General features: G+C 33.9%; 1 pseudogene; it reads right to left on the bottom strand.

Moving 5' to 3' along the window:
* Nucleotides 1–7,460: 7,460 nt before the first annotated feature.
* On the bottom strand, nucleotides 7,461–11,170 carry LOC111371736 (annotated as a pseudogene).
* Between the last annotated feature and the right edge of the window lie 5,806 nt (nucleotides 11,171–16,976).

The raw sequence follows: 16,976 nt of genomic DNA, 5'->3' as shown, positions 1-16,976 counted from the left end.
TAAACTTATTTTTCACATTGTGGACAATGTCTTGTATAAGTTTGGGAGATGGTGGCATAATTTGATTAAGACATTCGGCATGTAACTAATTGCATTTCCACAATCTAGATTTATTTTGACTAATTGCTGCATGAGACATGCTTGTGAGTGAATATTGATTATGCTTATGTATGCTTATGTGAACTTAATCGCCTTGCCGGCTATGATGTTACTATTGGATTGGTATATTTCAGAACTTTGGGGTCGGTGCTAATTAGGCTAACCTATACTTGTTGATGCAATACTTGACATTCTTTATGCACGTCATTCATGCTTGACATGTTAGGTAAGTGATTGGGGTTTTGAGCATAAAGTAGAGAGATAGTTATAACCCTCTATTGAATGAACCCGTAAAATACCTTAAGACAGTTTGGTGATAGTTGAACTATTATGGGAGAACATTGAAATGAGTGAGGCTCCGTGCATGAATTATTGTGTGGATTGCCTAGACCAGTGGGATGAAGAGTAGGTGAAAATCTTAAAGTGAGGGTTAGTTTTGGATACCAGATGTCTAGAAAAATAAGGGCATGAACTTAATTTGTAAGAATAAGACACTTCTTTTTTTCAGCCTTTATGACTCGAGCAAGTAAGCCTGTTAGGATATTTCAAAATCTGATGCCCTAAGGTCAACTGATCTGGGAATCACCGGCCTAAAGCTCGATACATGGGTCATATAGAAAGCAAGAAGTAAAGAAGTTAATAAAAAGTCATCTGATCGAGCCTTTATAACTAGAGTGAATAAGCCTGCAAGGGTCTAAAACCTGGTTCCCTAAAACCAACTGGTTTGGAAGTCACCGGCCTAAAGCTCGTTACATGGGTTATATAGAAAGCAAATGAAAAGATGATAATAAAAAAAAAAAAGAGAAAAGTGAGAAAAACAAAAAGAGACAATAACAAGAAAAAAAGCCCTTGGACAATTGGTGGAAGAAACTATACCTTTGAGGCGAGGCAAGTAACCTAGTTTAGCCTCAAGTGTCGAAGCAATCAAAACTAGGAGAGCCTTCACTTGTTGATGTGTGAACTTGTGATAGTGAAATTAATCGAAACTACGAGAGGGTGAGAACTAAAGCTAGGTAAACTCATAATTTTTAAACACAACCACAGGATAATTGAGTGAAAAGAATAAGTTTGGGGGGTTGTGTATCTCTCCAGTGAGTAAGGAGACATTTGACCACTTGGGGTCAGGACTCAAACTCATCATGAACTTGATATGTTAGCATGAATCCACACACACACGTGTCAAGTATGCACTTAACAGGCAAAGGTTGATGTCATCTTGCACTGATAAATTTTCATAAAATCAATTACTTAGTCCAATCCTGAGCCAAAGCAAGGTGTTAAGCCATGTTTGTTCAGAATTATATCACTATCTTGTTTGAGGACAAACAATAGTTCAAGTTTGGGGGTTTTGATAAGTGTGTTTTTGCACACTTATTTACATCACAAATATGATTTAAATACAAGTAAAATGATTGAATTGTTACTTAACTTTGTCAAATTCATGCAATGTAGGAAATTTTATGGAAATAGTGGAATTCAGGAGAAAAGAGCCGAAAAAGACCAAATTGGAGCAAAATGAAAATTCAGGGACCAAATTGCAATTGTCTGAAAGTTGACCTGATAAACATATCAAGCAATTGATCAAGCCAAGTACCAATTGGAAGTTATAAGGGAACATTGGAGCAACTAGGAACAAGAGAGGAGGTCAAGGAGTGAAGGAATGAAAATTGAGGACCAAAATGACTCAAACAAGAAAGTAGCTCTACTATGCGGTCGCATAGTATAAAACCTATGCGACCGCGAGTGAACCTCCAGGGATTAAAAAGGGCATTTTTCTTAAACCTATGCGGTCGCATAGGTTATGCCTATGCGGTCGCATAGGTATAAATTTTCCCGAATTTTGCACTTTCCTTATATGATTGCATCTCCTTTAGTAACCTAATTTGGATGGGTTTAAATAGCAACAAGACGTCCAGAAGCCGCACGAACGACTTAGGAGGCAAAAGCATTCATCTTGAAGTGGAATTGAAGGCAAGAACAAGAATTGATGCGAGTTTTACGAGATTTCTTCAATCTTTGATATCCCGGTGATGTATTTTATTCATATTTTGTTAGTTTTCGTTATTTTTATCATGATAGGCTAGATTTTTGCAACTAGATGATCGATGAACCATGTAATTTTTATTAAACTTGCTATTTCATGATTTTGAATTATTAGTTTGATGGATATTTGAATGGATTATATTGATTTATTTATTTCCACAATTAATGTGCACTTGATTTGTGTGAATTTGGTGGTTTAATTCTGAATTTGAGAAAATTAGATTAAACTCAACATATATAATTCATCATAGGGTTCGATAGGGGATAGAAATATACCCCTATGCCCTATGTAAATCTTTAATCTAAAGTCCATTTTATTACTTGTCACGACCCGTACACTTGCGGTAATTTAAATCGAAAGAAATATTTCACGAACAGTACTCTATATCTAGACGCGTACAAACCTGAGCATACATCAGACTCCCTATAGCTGAGGAATAAGGAATTTTCTGCATTTCTTTAATTTTCAAGTCATTTTTCGGGCACTGACTTAAGCTGAACTTGTCTCTTTTAGCCACAGGGGTGTCACTTGGTTTACAATCTTGCATGCCGTATCTTTTAATTACCTTTTCGATATAGCTCTTTTGTGATAATTCAAGAATACCCCAAGAACGATCTCGGTGTATTTGAATTCTTAATACAAAAAAGGCATCACCAAGATCTTTCATCTCAAAATTCTTTGCTAGAAATTTCTTGGTTTCGTGCAATAAGCCTATATCGTTGCTGACAAGCAATATGTTATCGACATATAAAATCAGAAAAATATACTTACTCCCACTGAACTTGTGGTATATACAATCATCAACTAAATTCATCTCAAAACCAAATGAGATGATCATTTGATGAAACCTGTAATATCATTAACGAGACGCCTGTTTGAGTCCATAGATGAATTTCTTTAATTTACAAACAATTTGCTTTGCATCGTCCGATACAAAGTTTTCTGGTTGTACCATATAAATTGTTTCATCAATGTCACCATTGAGAAATGTTGTCTTAACATCCATCTGATGTTGCTCAAGATCGAAATAGGCTACCAATCCCATTATAGTCCTGAAAGAGTCTTTCGAAGAAACCGAAGAGAAAGTCTCTTTATAATCGATGTCTTCTTTCTGTGTAAAGCCCTTTGTGACAAGACGAGCCTTATAAATCTCTACATCACCTTTCGAATCCCTCTAGTCTTAAATATCCATTTGCAACCAATAGGTTTCGCACCTTCAAGCAATGGAACGAGGTCCCATACGTCATTGTCCTTCGTTGACTTTATTTCTTCATTCATGGCATTGAGCCACTTTTGAGAGTTAGAACTTTCCATGGCTTGACGGAAGTTGATTGGATCATCTTCCACCATTCCAATGTCAACTTCATGTTCTTGGAGAAATACGATGTAATCATTCGAAACTGCAATTTTCCTTTCTCTAGTGGATCTTCTTAATGGCATTGGTTCTTGAGGCTGTAGAGTTTGTTCTTCTGGAATAATTTGTTGATCTTGAGAGGGAGGTATGACATTGTTTTGATCCAGAGTTTCTTCTTGAACAATACCAGGGATAGAAACCTGATCATTGTCAATGGCAATTGGAGGAATTTCAACATATTCCTCTTTAAAGACAAAGCCTATAACCCTTTCTTGGCCCCTCAAACACAACATCCTCAAAGAACCGAGCATTTTTTATCTCGAAAATTACCTTAGTTGTGGGATCATAAAACTTGTAATCCTTGGACCTTTCAGAATATCCAATAAAATAGCAATTGATGGTCCTTGTGTCCAGTTTCTTTTCATTTGGCTTATAGGGCCTTGCCTCAACTGGACACCCCCAAATATATATATGCTTTAAACTAGGCTTCTTGCCCGTCCAAAGCTCATATGGGGTTTTATCAGTGGCCTTAGTTGGAACTCTGTTGAGTATATAAGCTGCGGTCTTTAATGCTTCACCCTAGAGAGATTCTGGTAAGGTAAGCGTTCTGTTTCGTCTTTCGGCAATACCATTCATAGTGGGTGAACTCGACATAGTGGACTGTGGGACGATACCACATTCCTCTAGGAATTTAACAAATGGTCCTGGACGTTGTTCACCTGAACCGTCATATCTGTCATAGTATTCACCTCCACGATCAGATTTAACGCTTTTAATCTTTTTGCCGAGTTAGTTCTCAACTTCGGCTTTATAGTTTTTGAACACATCTAGTGACTGTGATTTTTCATGAATGAGTTATATGTAGTCATATCTAGAAAAGTCGTCTATGAACGTTATAAAATATTGTTGACCATTCCAAGAACCCGTAGAGAATGGTCCACAAATATCTGTATGTATAAGTTCTAAGACGTCCGAAGTCCTATTGGCATGAAATCTCCTTTTATTTGTTTGTTTTTCCTTTATACAGTTGACACATAGATCATAATTTGTGAAGTCAAGAGGGTCGAGAAATCTCCTTTTATTTGTTTGTTTTTCCTTTATACAGTTGACACATAGATCATAATTTGTGAAGTCAAGAGGGTCGAGAATCCCGTCAGACACAAGTCTCTCAATTCATCTTTTGGAGATATGACCTAATCTCTTGTGCCACAACGAGGCAGAATTCTTACCGATTAATTTTCGCTTTACACCTCGAGTACTTACATGCAGGGATTCATTAAAAGAAGCAATTGTATCAATTGAATAAAGATTATCGTAACCTGATAAAGAACCGGAACCAACCAATTTTGAATCATGAAACAAACTAAATTTTCCATTTTCAAATGAACAAGAATAACCAAATTTATCCAAAACAGAAATAGAAATCAAATTCCATCTAAAAGACGGTACAATAAATGTCTCAACAAGATCCAAATAAAATTCAATCTTTAACAATAATCTACATTTCCCTATTGCCTCTACTTCCACCTTTTTGCCGTCGTCATCATAGATGTATCTTTCACCATCACTTGGATTTTGGCAACTTAGGCAACCTTGCATAGACATACTGATGTGAGTTATTGCACTAGAATCTATCCACCATATATGTCTAGGTATCGAAGTTAAATTAACCTCAGAACAAACCAAATGAAGAAGAATACCTTTCTTTACACGATATGCGTGGTAATTGGTGCAATTCTTCTTCTTATGACCTGCAGCTCCACAGAAGAAACAACCACCTTCAGTTGGTTCCTTATGTTGTTTCTTTTGCGGTGCTGTACCCGCAGCTTCCTTATTAATTTTTCTTTTCTTGTTCCTTTTGTCCTTAGAGGTGGTGGCCAAATAATCACTTTCTGTCTTCTCATGCTTTAATCTTTCCTCTTCCTAGACACAGTGTGAGATGAGCTCATTAAGGGACCATGAGTTCTTTTGATAGTTGTAGCTCACCTTGAATTGACTGAAATGTGCCGGAAGGGATATCAGAACCAAGTGCACTAACAAGTCTTCAGATAAATCCAACTTGAGTGCCTTTAGTTTTGAAGCAATGTGAGACATTTCCATAATGTACTCCCGAATATTTCATTTCCCTTTATACCTCATTGAGACAAGGTTCGCCAAAAGTGTACTTGTTTCAGCCTTTTCATTCTTGGTAAACCTCTTCTCAAGATCCTCAAGGAAACCCTTAGTCGTAGTCACTTTATCGGACATAGTGCCCCGGAATGCTTATGGAATAGTACGCTTCATGACCATTAAATTTATGCGGTTCGATCGTTCCCACTTTTTCATCTCCCTCTTGTTATCAGAGGTACATTTATCAGTAAGTGTAGTGGGTTGATCAACTCGTAAAGTAAGGTCCAGGTCCATGACTCCGAGAACAATCATCACGTTCTCTTACCATGCCCTGAAGTTTTTGCCATTTAACATTGGAATTGAATTGATGCTAGCAGAGATATTAGCAGCAGAACCTGAAACTGAATTAGAGAACGTTTATTATGAATAACTCACATGAATATCTTTAATATGCAAATAATAATAATCTCAAATAGTGGTAGGGCCCATCACAAGATACCAAGCACAACATCAATATCTAGTCTTTGAACAGAGATATTGACTTGTAAGCGATACTCTTGGCATAGTGATCAAACATTGAAGATAAAACAATGTATCAATCAATAAACCTTTCTTCGGATCGATTTCTTGATCACATATTAAACCAAATAATCGTCACACATTTATCACCACAGGTGTACGTGTATTCGGCTAAACATTGACCTTCTTTTGGACTGACCAATATTCCCATGAATAACACATGCACAAACACCTTTTAATATTCTAAGTTAGTCAATTTTCACTACAGAGGTTGCTTTGGCAACATGTTGGTTCAATTAACCAACTTTCGAATATTATATCTCTTAAAAGAGTCATTAGTACCAAAATTTGAGAAAGAGAATCACAAATTTTGCATATTTTGTTTAGTTTTAAACTTTAGGGGCCTTAGGATTAATAATTCAAAATTTTAAGGGGGCAAAATTAATTAATTCCTAACTTTAGGGATTGAAATTAATAAACTTGAAACTTTAGGGACCATAATTAATTAATTCAAAACTTAAAGGCTCAAATCTAAATATAACTTAAATGTTAGGGACTGAAACCTTAATTTTGTAACCCTAACCCTAATCGCAACCAAGGGCCTCAAATTATTCAATTTACACGTGAGGCCCCAGCCCCCAAAATCAACCAAAACTGAAAACCTTAAAAAAAATTCTTATCTTCTCCTTCTTCGCGATGCCGGCAAAACCATAAAAAAAATTCTTCTCTTCTCCTTCTTGGCGGCGCCGACGAAGCAATGGCGCTGGCGACGTGGCTGCTGCTGTGTGCAGCAGCGAAGCTGTCGGCCAGCAGCCCCAAATTAAATTTTTTTTATTTAAAATTGAAATCTGAATTCAAAATCCTTAAAAAAAAAATCCATAATCTGAAATTTTCTTCATCTATTAATCCGAATTATGAAAGATAAACAAGAATAACATACTGAATATTTTTCAAATTCAACAAAATATAGATCCAAAATTGTTAAATCTGAAAACTTCATAAAATATTGCAAGAACCAAATAAATCATTCGATTATCAATGATTCAACATGAAAAGGCTCTGATACCACTTGTAAAATAATTTAATGCTTTAAATCACCGGATCTTTCATGTTAAATCATCAAGAAATTGAAGAACTTTAGCGGAAGTTTACCTGAATTAGATATGGTTAATGTAATAATGAATTACGCAGTCATGTCTTTCAAATATACACGCAGTTTCCTTTTTCTCTCTATGATGTGATGCAGTACAGAATGAATAATACGTTCGTTTGATTTGGGGACCCTAATCGTATTTATATAGCGACGGTCTTTGATCTAATTCGGCCCATCATAGAATTAGAACTTGGGCCGGATCTCTACACATATATAAATTCCCACTTTAATTGGATACATTAAAGCCCAAAACCGAAACCTTATTAGATCACTTTAATTGGGCTCAACCGAATTCGATAGTCTTTAATTTAATATACAATTATTCACACATATAAGCCCATCGATGGATTAAAAATCCATACATTACTCACTACCATGTACTGAACATACGCTAAAATGTGCTAGATTTTCTATCGTAAAGATATCACATCTTGAGTACAAAAGTGGCAATTGCACAAAGTCCCCATACAAGAAGAGTAGAAATGATGGTAATCCTTGTAGGCATCCTTCCTTTGTCACTTCTCAAAATCATTGCTTCATATATTGGGAAACAATTCAAAACCCCAAATCCTGCAATAAACACTTGTACTAAAAATGCATCCATATTTCTCTCCTTGAAAATCTGCACTATCCCACCATAGAAAAAGGCCATTAAATTCAAAATTGCAGCCATTGCTAATGGCAGAAACATAGGGGATTCTACTCCAAATTCAAATATTCCTTCATCATATCTTTTACTTTGTTCATCATCCATTGCTTTGCTTGTCACATTGAATCCTTGTGTGGGCATACCTAAATGTTTGGCTATATATTCTATGGATCCAAATAAAAACGATGAGAGTCCTCTTATGAGCCAAAATCTTTGATCACTCCACCACCTTTGGAATGTGCCTTCGGCTAATATGAAATCTAAGCAATCTTGTACATAGGCTCCAAGGAATAGAAATATGTACGCGAGCAACCAAGGATCAGATACCTGCAAAAAATGTTTTGTTATCATATATAATACGAAAAAAGAAAAAAAGTTTTTTTTTTTTTTTTTGGGGGGGGGGGTATAACCAAAAAAATTGAAATATAAATAATCAATAGTATGAAAGTTGTTAGACTAGACAAGATTAAGGAAGAGAGACATGTGAGATGTTTGTATTAAAATAATAAAAGGATTTTTAAAGTTACTTTGATATTGCGTGCGAGAAGTAATGAATAACATGTTTGTTAAGTTGAATTGCAATAAATCGGACAAAATTAAATAAGAGACGTGAGATATCTATGTTAAATTATAAAAACATTGTAAACTTATTGTTTGTGAAAGTATTTTGTAGCTATTAAATTAATATAGTTTTTGTATAATATAATTGATTGTTCAACATGGATAACTAATGTAAAATGCGATTTGGAATTGAGCTAAATGTACCTTTGGGAAGATGGAAATTCCACTGAGAAGAGTCAATGAAGGGAGGAAAGCATAGACTGTGATGGGAACACCCAAAATGGGCCAGAATGCAAGGTGTGCAAAAGCCAGGCCCATCAAAATCCCCATGGACCGGATCCCAAAAGTTATTGGGCTATACTTTGAGAAGGCCACCTCTAAAAGCCCAATGCCCATCTTTTGTTCTGGTTCAAAACATCATGGAGAGATATTGGGACATCACCCAAAAATGCGGGCTTGCTCGGATCGCAAAATATCGACTTCCATCCTTCGCATTGAAGCCGATAGCCCGTGTAATAATCCTCGACCAAGGAGCCATATCGAAACCCTATCTGGAAGTGTGAAAAAAAAAGCTTGATCAATCTAAATGAAATTTTATTTTATTATTATTATTATTTTTGGTTAAAAGACATAAATTAAATATATAAACAAACGCCTTATCTTAATCTCTAAGTTGAGATTGTTCAATATAATAAATTGTTATTAAAATTAAAGTTTTGTTTACCTTGTACCCCCAACTGGTTAGATTCTCGTAATTGCATCCAGAAACATGGTGGGCTTGATCTAAAATCTCTCGATCCATAATGGGCTTGTTTACAATGTAATTTGGGCCAAGCTCTTGGATTTCTGGCTGAACAGGTGATGATGGGCCACCAAAAAATGCACGTCGAAGAAAAAAGCATCCAGTCCCCATATAGAGAGGCCCATCCAGCCCATCCATGCCGGCCGGATTCATTCGGACCAAACGTTTGAGCTCCGACCCATAGATATCGGCATTGTTGAGCCCATGATAACGTTGTGGAAATTGAATGTACCCCAAATTTGGCCTACTTGACTTATCCAAAATGTAGCAAAGAACTCTTTGAAGGGTCGAAGGATCATTGGAATACATATCGCAATCTAAAGTCAGGACAATTGGTGAATTGGTCATAATGCCCGAAACACGAAGCTTCCCAACATGAAAAATTTCCAAACGTTAGACAATATAAGAATGAAAAATAAGTCGATATCTCTTCATTACATTGTCCAACTCCTCTCGATACCGGTATTGATCTTGCACAAAAGGCTATTACTTACCAGGGCATTTAGGGCGCCAGCCTTGAAATGATGCATGGTGGCCTTGCTTTTCTCTCTAGAGACATATACAAGATTTGGCATCGAATAACCCATATTATCCTTATCTTTCTTGGTGTCTAACAAAACCTGTTTAAAGCATTTTAAATTATAGTAACATTAATAGTAAATACATAAAAAAAATTATATATTATAATTGACATTAATTTGTTAACAAAATGTCTACTTTCTAATAATTTTATATTTTGACTGGAAAATTTAATCATAATATTAGTGTAGTGCACAATTTATGATTGCAATGACAGACCTGAATGACAGAGGAATGATTTTGGCGAGTGGAATCTTTAGTCCAATATTGACTCAAAGCTTGACGTTTCTTTTCATTGGAAATGTATTCGACACTAACTTTCCCTTTCTCAACCACGTTCTCTATCTTCGTCTTCATGTTATCATACATCACCTGCAATGCATTTTAGACTAGATAAATATTATTTGTTTAAGTTTCACAGCCAGTGGTGAATCCAATTTTGAATTTGGACACGAACTACAATATAAATATACATGAATTTATCTTAAAAAAAAACAAAAAAAACTAAGAATATAATTGACATTTTCAGGGCCGGACACGGGCTATAGCACGGTGGAACCGGTGCTTGGATCAAAGTTTTTTATTTATTGGGATTTTTTAGCAAGAATTTTATTCAACATGCATTTAGAAAAAGGACCGTCTAAAAATAGTAGAGGGTTTCATGCTTGTCATTCAAGCTTGAAAGTATTACTTACGAAAAATAAAATATGTACCTTAATTTCCTGAGTCTTAGAGCTTTGAGCATAATTTGACCTGAAATAGGCATCCGGGCATCTTTCTATAACGTTATTTTCCTTACAAAAAGGCAACCAAGTCCTTGCAAATTCAACAGCCTCCATGAAAGCAAAGAGTGTAAGCTCTGATCCTCCGTCATCCGACAAATAGACCGACAGTTTTTCTGTCGGAAAATCATAAGACATAACTGATAAAGCTGTGTTAACAACGTTAATAGGTGGCTCTTTATATGGATCAGCAGTGCATATAAATATATCCATGGCCGGCAAATCTTTCTGGTCGAAGAATTTTACGAGGTTTTCAGGGAATTCTTCCCGGGTCACGGGATTCATGCGAAATGATTGGTTTGTTGACCACATGTAAGCCAGAAGAATATCAGAAAAAAACATGGTGAGGGATATGCAGAAAGATGTGAAGGTGGTGGAATGGAGAAGTGTGATTGCATGGTGATAGAACAAGGCCAATATAACAGTGGCGTAAACCGCCGCAAATATGCGGTTGAGGAACCGGCGGCGCAGTCCTCTAACGGAGTGCAGAGGGGGATTGCTGGTGGCAGACGCCATTTCTTGGCTACCCGATGAAGGTATTGGCTATAAGTTAGCTGCATTTATAGGCCTTTCGTTTCCTCAAGCCCTAAGTTTAACTATTTCCTCCTATAATACACTGACACGTCACATCTCGGATATGTAGACACGTGATCTTCGAAAAAATACCGACATGTTAATTAAATTTTTAAAAAGTTTTCATTTATATTATATAAATTTAATTTTTATACTTGTTATTAATTTTTTTTGTTGAAATCTTTTAAATATGAATACTTATTTATTATTTATTAATAATTATTTTTAATTAAAAAAATCATGGTAGAAGGTTCAAGGAGTGTCAGTATTCGACACGCATCAAACACGAACATGCTACTCGAATTGAAGTGTCCATGCTACAGAAATTTTGTCAAAGTGAGTTGTTAATGATAAAAAGTGACACGCCACTTCTTAATCAATTTCTATGGATTTGAACTAAAATTTGAAATGAAATTTGATTGGTTTTCAGAAAGAATATTAGTTTGAATTTTCCATCTCATTTACCCTTCATCCCTCTATATAAGTTGATGGACTCAAGCTAGCCATTTTGATTATATCAAGCTACAATTTTTCAATTTAGGTTTACGTGCAACAACCTGTTTGAAGGATCATGTCATTTTATTGATTGGTTGGTTTGGACAGTTTTAACATTAAGAGCGACACTTCCTTTGTTATGTGGTGATATTTTTGTATAATGTCTCCCATAATCCAACTCAAATCTCTATTGATGATATATTAAGTCAGTATTGTGTTGCGATTCTCTACATGCAAGAGGAATTCTAAGAGAAAAATATTTTATTTCTTACTTGAATAAAATTACAAAGAGAATTTTACAAACTCTCTATAACACTTCAAACAAAAATGAAATCTGTATAAATTTAGTTGATTTATTTCTCTCTTCTTTCAATTTTTTTCCTCTCTTTTCTTGCCTCGTCTCTATATATTTTTCCCTTTGCAGCAGCCCTCTATTTAAAGGAGATTTTACTGCCTATTGAATCAAAATTTCCACCGAAAACTGCTATTTAATTAATTGATGGAAAGTCAAAAATAGGTGGCCGCCTTCCTTTTTTAGGCGGCTAAGATTTTTTTTTTTTTTTTTTTGATAACCCAGGTGTCCCAGCTTAGCCGGACTAAATCCTGGACCTCTAGCCCCCGGCCCCTCAGTGACTAGTGGAGGTAAATCGCAGGTTGTGCCCTTATTGGTTCCCAGGTTCCCACATGGCTTTTACTCCTTCCCCAAAGGGACCCTCCTCCATGGTTATTACATCACCAAGTTGCTCCAACCCTTCCTCTGGTTATTACATCACTTGGCTGCTCCAATCAGGAATCGAACTCCCCACACTTGGTTCCAGAGCCCCCCAATGTGATTGTTCCGCCAACTTGGATGTGGAAGAGTTCATTAAGAAAGTTACCAGATTGTGTCAACAATGGCTGCTAGGTTTTCTCACAAACAGATCAAAATGGTGGCTGAAGGAAAGACAATTGCATGACGTATCAGCATGTTGAGCTGATATGTACGGACTCTTCGACAAGCAGACTCTTTTGACCAAGTCCGAAGGAGCCCTCAAATCGTCCGGTGTGAATTTTAGGTCAACAACAACGTGAGTCATCTTACATTTGTTTTACAATGAGATGTAGAATTGATCAACAGCTGAAGACAAACACACTGTTCATTCGAAGGAAACTTTTCTTTGAATAATTCTAGAAATCTAAGAGTAACAATTGACTGCCATGAATGCTCAAGATAATGTTACGAGTGATTAGTTGCCTTAATTTCTATATATAGTTTATGTTAGGACAAAAATAATTGTGTCCATAGTCAGTTCCAAATTAAAATAAATGAAAAAAATTGTAGTAGTCCCAACCCCAAAAGTGTACATAAAATTTTGTTGCAACTTGTTATGGGAATCTGTGCACATGTTACATCAACATTTATGTTTAAAGTGGAAAATTGCATATTCTCCATTCGGAAGTAGCAAGTTGCTTGGATTTGTGTGATGTTAATCGATCATTATTGCACGATGGAGAGAAATCCCCAGTGAGAGCCCCCCCACCAATAAATTAATGATTAATTGGTCGTATTAATTTATGAGTTAGGTACTACTATAGAAGTTTTGTTGTGCGCAGCCGTTTTCAATTTAATTTATGTAATTTTTACTTTTATTTTATGTTCAATAAAATTTCGTAAGCGTACGAGATCGTTGACAAGTAATAATGTAGTGAGTAAAAGTATCATTCCTCGAGGAATAAACCTAAATTGAATAGTACTAATATGTTATCAAATTTGAATGTAAATTAACAAAAGAGATCTATGGGTTTATTTCTAAATTATTCTACTAATTATCCAAAGTTGGTTTGTTGACATATGAGACTTATGTGTTGGAGTTCCAAATCCGCCTATTATTATTATATTTCCAATTCTTAACCTATTTAATATGCTGTGATTTGTGTATTTTGACAATCGACAATCCAATTTATCTCCCTCTCTTAGTAAGTTAAATTTATTTTAAGCACGTCTAGATCATATTCCTATTCTAAATTCATACACAAAGCAATGCCTTTAATCTCATGATTATTTATATGAATATTGCACACACCATGGATGTTATTTTTAATATCTATTCTCCTCATGTTGATCTTGCAAAGTTCTAAACATATTATGAACCTCTCAAAAATATAACAAGTAACTAATTACATAATTGATCAAGCAATTAAATAATTCAACAAAGCATGGAAAAGTAATCAAGAATTCAAATTAACTAAACTACTTGATTTTTGAATAAAAAATAATTAACAAAAAAATTCATCTTTATCTAACACAAAGACTAAATCTAGCCTGACATGTTTCTAATGATAAAACAACAAAAAGATTGGAAAATCATCACTCAGAACAGATATGAATACAAGAAATATATGAAATCAATTTCTTGTTCTTTATCTTCAATTCGAAACATTAATTCTTCAAGTTTTTTATTTTCTTGATTTAATCCACTTGCTAGACTTACTCTCTCCAATTTGAAGTGAAGTGGCCCCTCTTCCTAGTAAGGTTTTATGATATAAATTGATATGAGAGAGATATGAGAGGTCTTCAAAGGTTTGCCCTTCTTCTTTATTTAAATAGGTCGAAATTAGGTTAGAAATCGAGTCAAATTGGTTTTCAAAAAAGTTTCAACCAAGTACAGAAAGTCGTCCTCGTCTGGTCAGATTACTACCATGTGATCGCTTGGCTATATTTCTTGTGGTCGTATGGTAGAAACAATTTACTCTTGGATTCTTCAATTTGAGGAGGTGCGATCGCAGGAGATTTACTCTATGCATTGTATGGAGTAACTTCCTCTGCGGTTGTTCATTTTGATTCCCATCTTTCTTCCATTTTTCGACTTGAGTCATTTCTTCATGAAATCATGGTCAATTATATCAAATTGATTCCATGTAGTCTTCAATCATTATTCCTTAGACTAAATCAACTTTTAAATATTTACTATTTAGTCAATTATATATATATATATATATAGACACACACACACATACATACATACATATATGTATGATGAAAATAATAATATTATTCATGATGAAAATGGAAATGAAATTAGTGATAGTTTTACTGTTCTTGGTTTAACTATTATCAAACATTTCATTGGTACTTTTGAAAATATTGTTAAAATGCAAAATGACATTTTGATAAATTTAAGATGTCCAAAATTACAAGATTTTAGATGGTATAAAGATATATTTTTATCTAGTATCATGATTAGAGAAGATTGTCAACAATCTTTTTGGAAAGAAAAATTTATTTCAGGTTTTCCAAAACTCTTTGCAGAAAGAGTCAAAAATTCTATTTTTAAAGAATTTGATGATCTTCAAACACTCGCATATGGTGAAATTATCAATTTTATTAATTGTGAAGCTTTAAATTTATGTAATGATTTAAAACTCAAAGCCAAATTAAAAACAAAAAAGTCTGAAAGTCGAAAAGAATTTGAATCTTTCTGTGAACAATATGGTTTTGAGAAAATCATTCCCCCTTCTTCAAAATCTAAATTTTTTCTCAAAATAGGAAATTTTATAAAAGAAAATATTCCAAAAATTATTCAGAAGAATTTTCTAACAAAACAAAGTTTTCAAAAAGAAAACATTTTTTAAAAAAGAAAATTTCAAAAAATTCTTCAAGTATCACTTACTGGAAATGCCATAAGACTGGTCATTATTCCAATAAATGTCCACTCAAAAAGAAAATTAGTAATCTTCAAATTGATGAACGTACTAGAACTCAACTTCTCAATCTTATTGAATCAAGTTCTAATAATGAGTTTAACTCAGAATTATAACAATTTTTTCTTAATCAAGAAGATTCTAATCATGGACCTTCTCTTCATTCCTCAGATACTTCTTCAAACTTAGATAAAGAAATTTGTGGTTGTAAAACTATAAATGTTTTATCTCGAGAAGAAGAAGTTATTCAAGATATTATTGATAATCCTCATCTCAAGAAAAATTCTCCTCCTTTTTACCTTCTACTTCAAAACAAGATTTCGATAATATCAATATCAATCAAATTCTCAAACGTGCTTAAAAGGAATTTTCAAAGGGTTCTAAACCTTCTATTCCTGATCTTCAAGAAGAGATTAAAAGTATGAAAACTCAAATCTCATATCATGAAAATCAAGTCAAAGAAATTCATATGGAAGTTGTTTGTATGAAAGCAAAAGATTTAAATGATGAATTTTATTCAAAATTCAAAGGAAAATCAAAAGTTTCTTCTAAGCGATCTTCAAAACACTCTAAATCATCATCTGATTGCTTATTAGATTCTGATTTCAAAATTCTTAAGTCTGAAGAAGAAAAGGTTAATGTTATTAACCGAATTCAACTTAAAAAATGGTATTGCAATATGACTATTGTTGTAAATAAAGAATTCAAATTGACAACTCGTATCCTTATTGATTCTGGAGCAGATCAAAATTGTATTAAAGAATGCTTGATTCCTACAAAATATTTTGAAAAAACTACTGAGTGTCTTTATGGTGCTAGTATAAAAAAGTCTAATATTAATTATAAAATTTCAAAAGCTCATGTTTGTAATTCAAATATTTGTTTCAAAAATATTTTTTATATTGTAAAAGATTTATATCAAGAAGTTATTCTTGAAACTCCTTTTATTGTTCAAATTTATCCCTTAAAGATGATGCTAAAGGATTAACTACAAAAGTTTTTGATCAAAAAATATTTTTTGAATTTACAAATCCTCTTTCTTATAAAGATATCAATTCTTTAAAAGAAGCTGCAATTTCAAAAATAATTAATAATATTAATTCGAAAAGAAATCATATTCAATTTCTTAAAGAAGAAATTCAATTTCAAAAAATGGAGAAAAGATTGCAAGAATTTTTTTTTCAAGTAAAAATTTCAGAACTACAAATAAAATTGAAAAAGAAATTTCTTCAACTATTCCAAATGCCTTCTGTGATAGAAAGAAACATGTTTATCTTCCTTACAATTCTGATTTTCATGAATCAAATATTCCTACAAAATCTCGTTATATTCAAATGAACAAAGAGTTACTTGATTTTTGCATCAAAGAAATTGATGATTTACTTGAAAAAATGTTTATTAAACCAAGTAAATCTCCATGGAGCTGTTCAGTTTTCTATGTCAATAATTCTGCTGAAATTGAACGAGGAGTTTCTCATTTGGTTATCAATTATAAACCTCTTAATACTGTTATTCAATGGATTATATATCACATTCCTCAAAAGAAAGATCTTTTGAATTGTCTTTGCAAAGCTGT

The sequence above is a fragment of the Olea europaea genome, chromosome 22 (assembly GCF_002742605.1).
Source record: "Olea europaea var. sylvestris chromosome 22, O_europaea_v1, whole genome shotgun sequence".
Classification (NCBI taxonomy): domain Eukaryota; kingdom Viridiplantae; phylum Streptophyta; class Magnoliopsida; order Lamiales; family Oleaceae; genus Olea; species Olea europaea.
The sequence above is the reverse complement of the archived record's forward strand: the minus strand, read 5'-3'. Positions and strand labels throughout refer to the sequence as shown.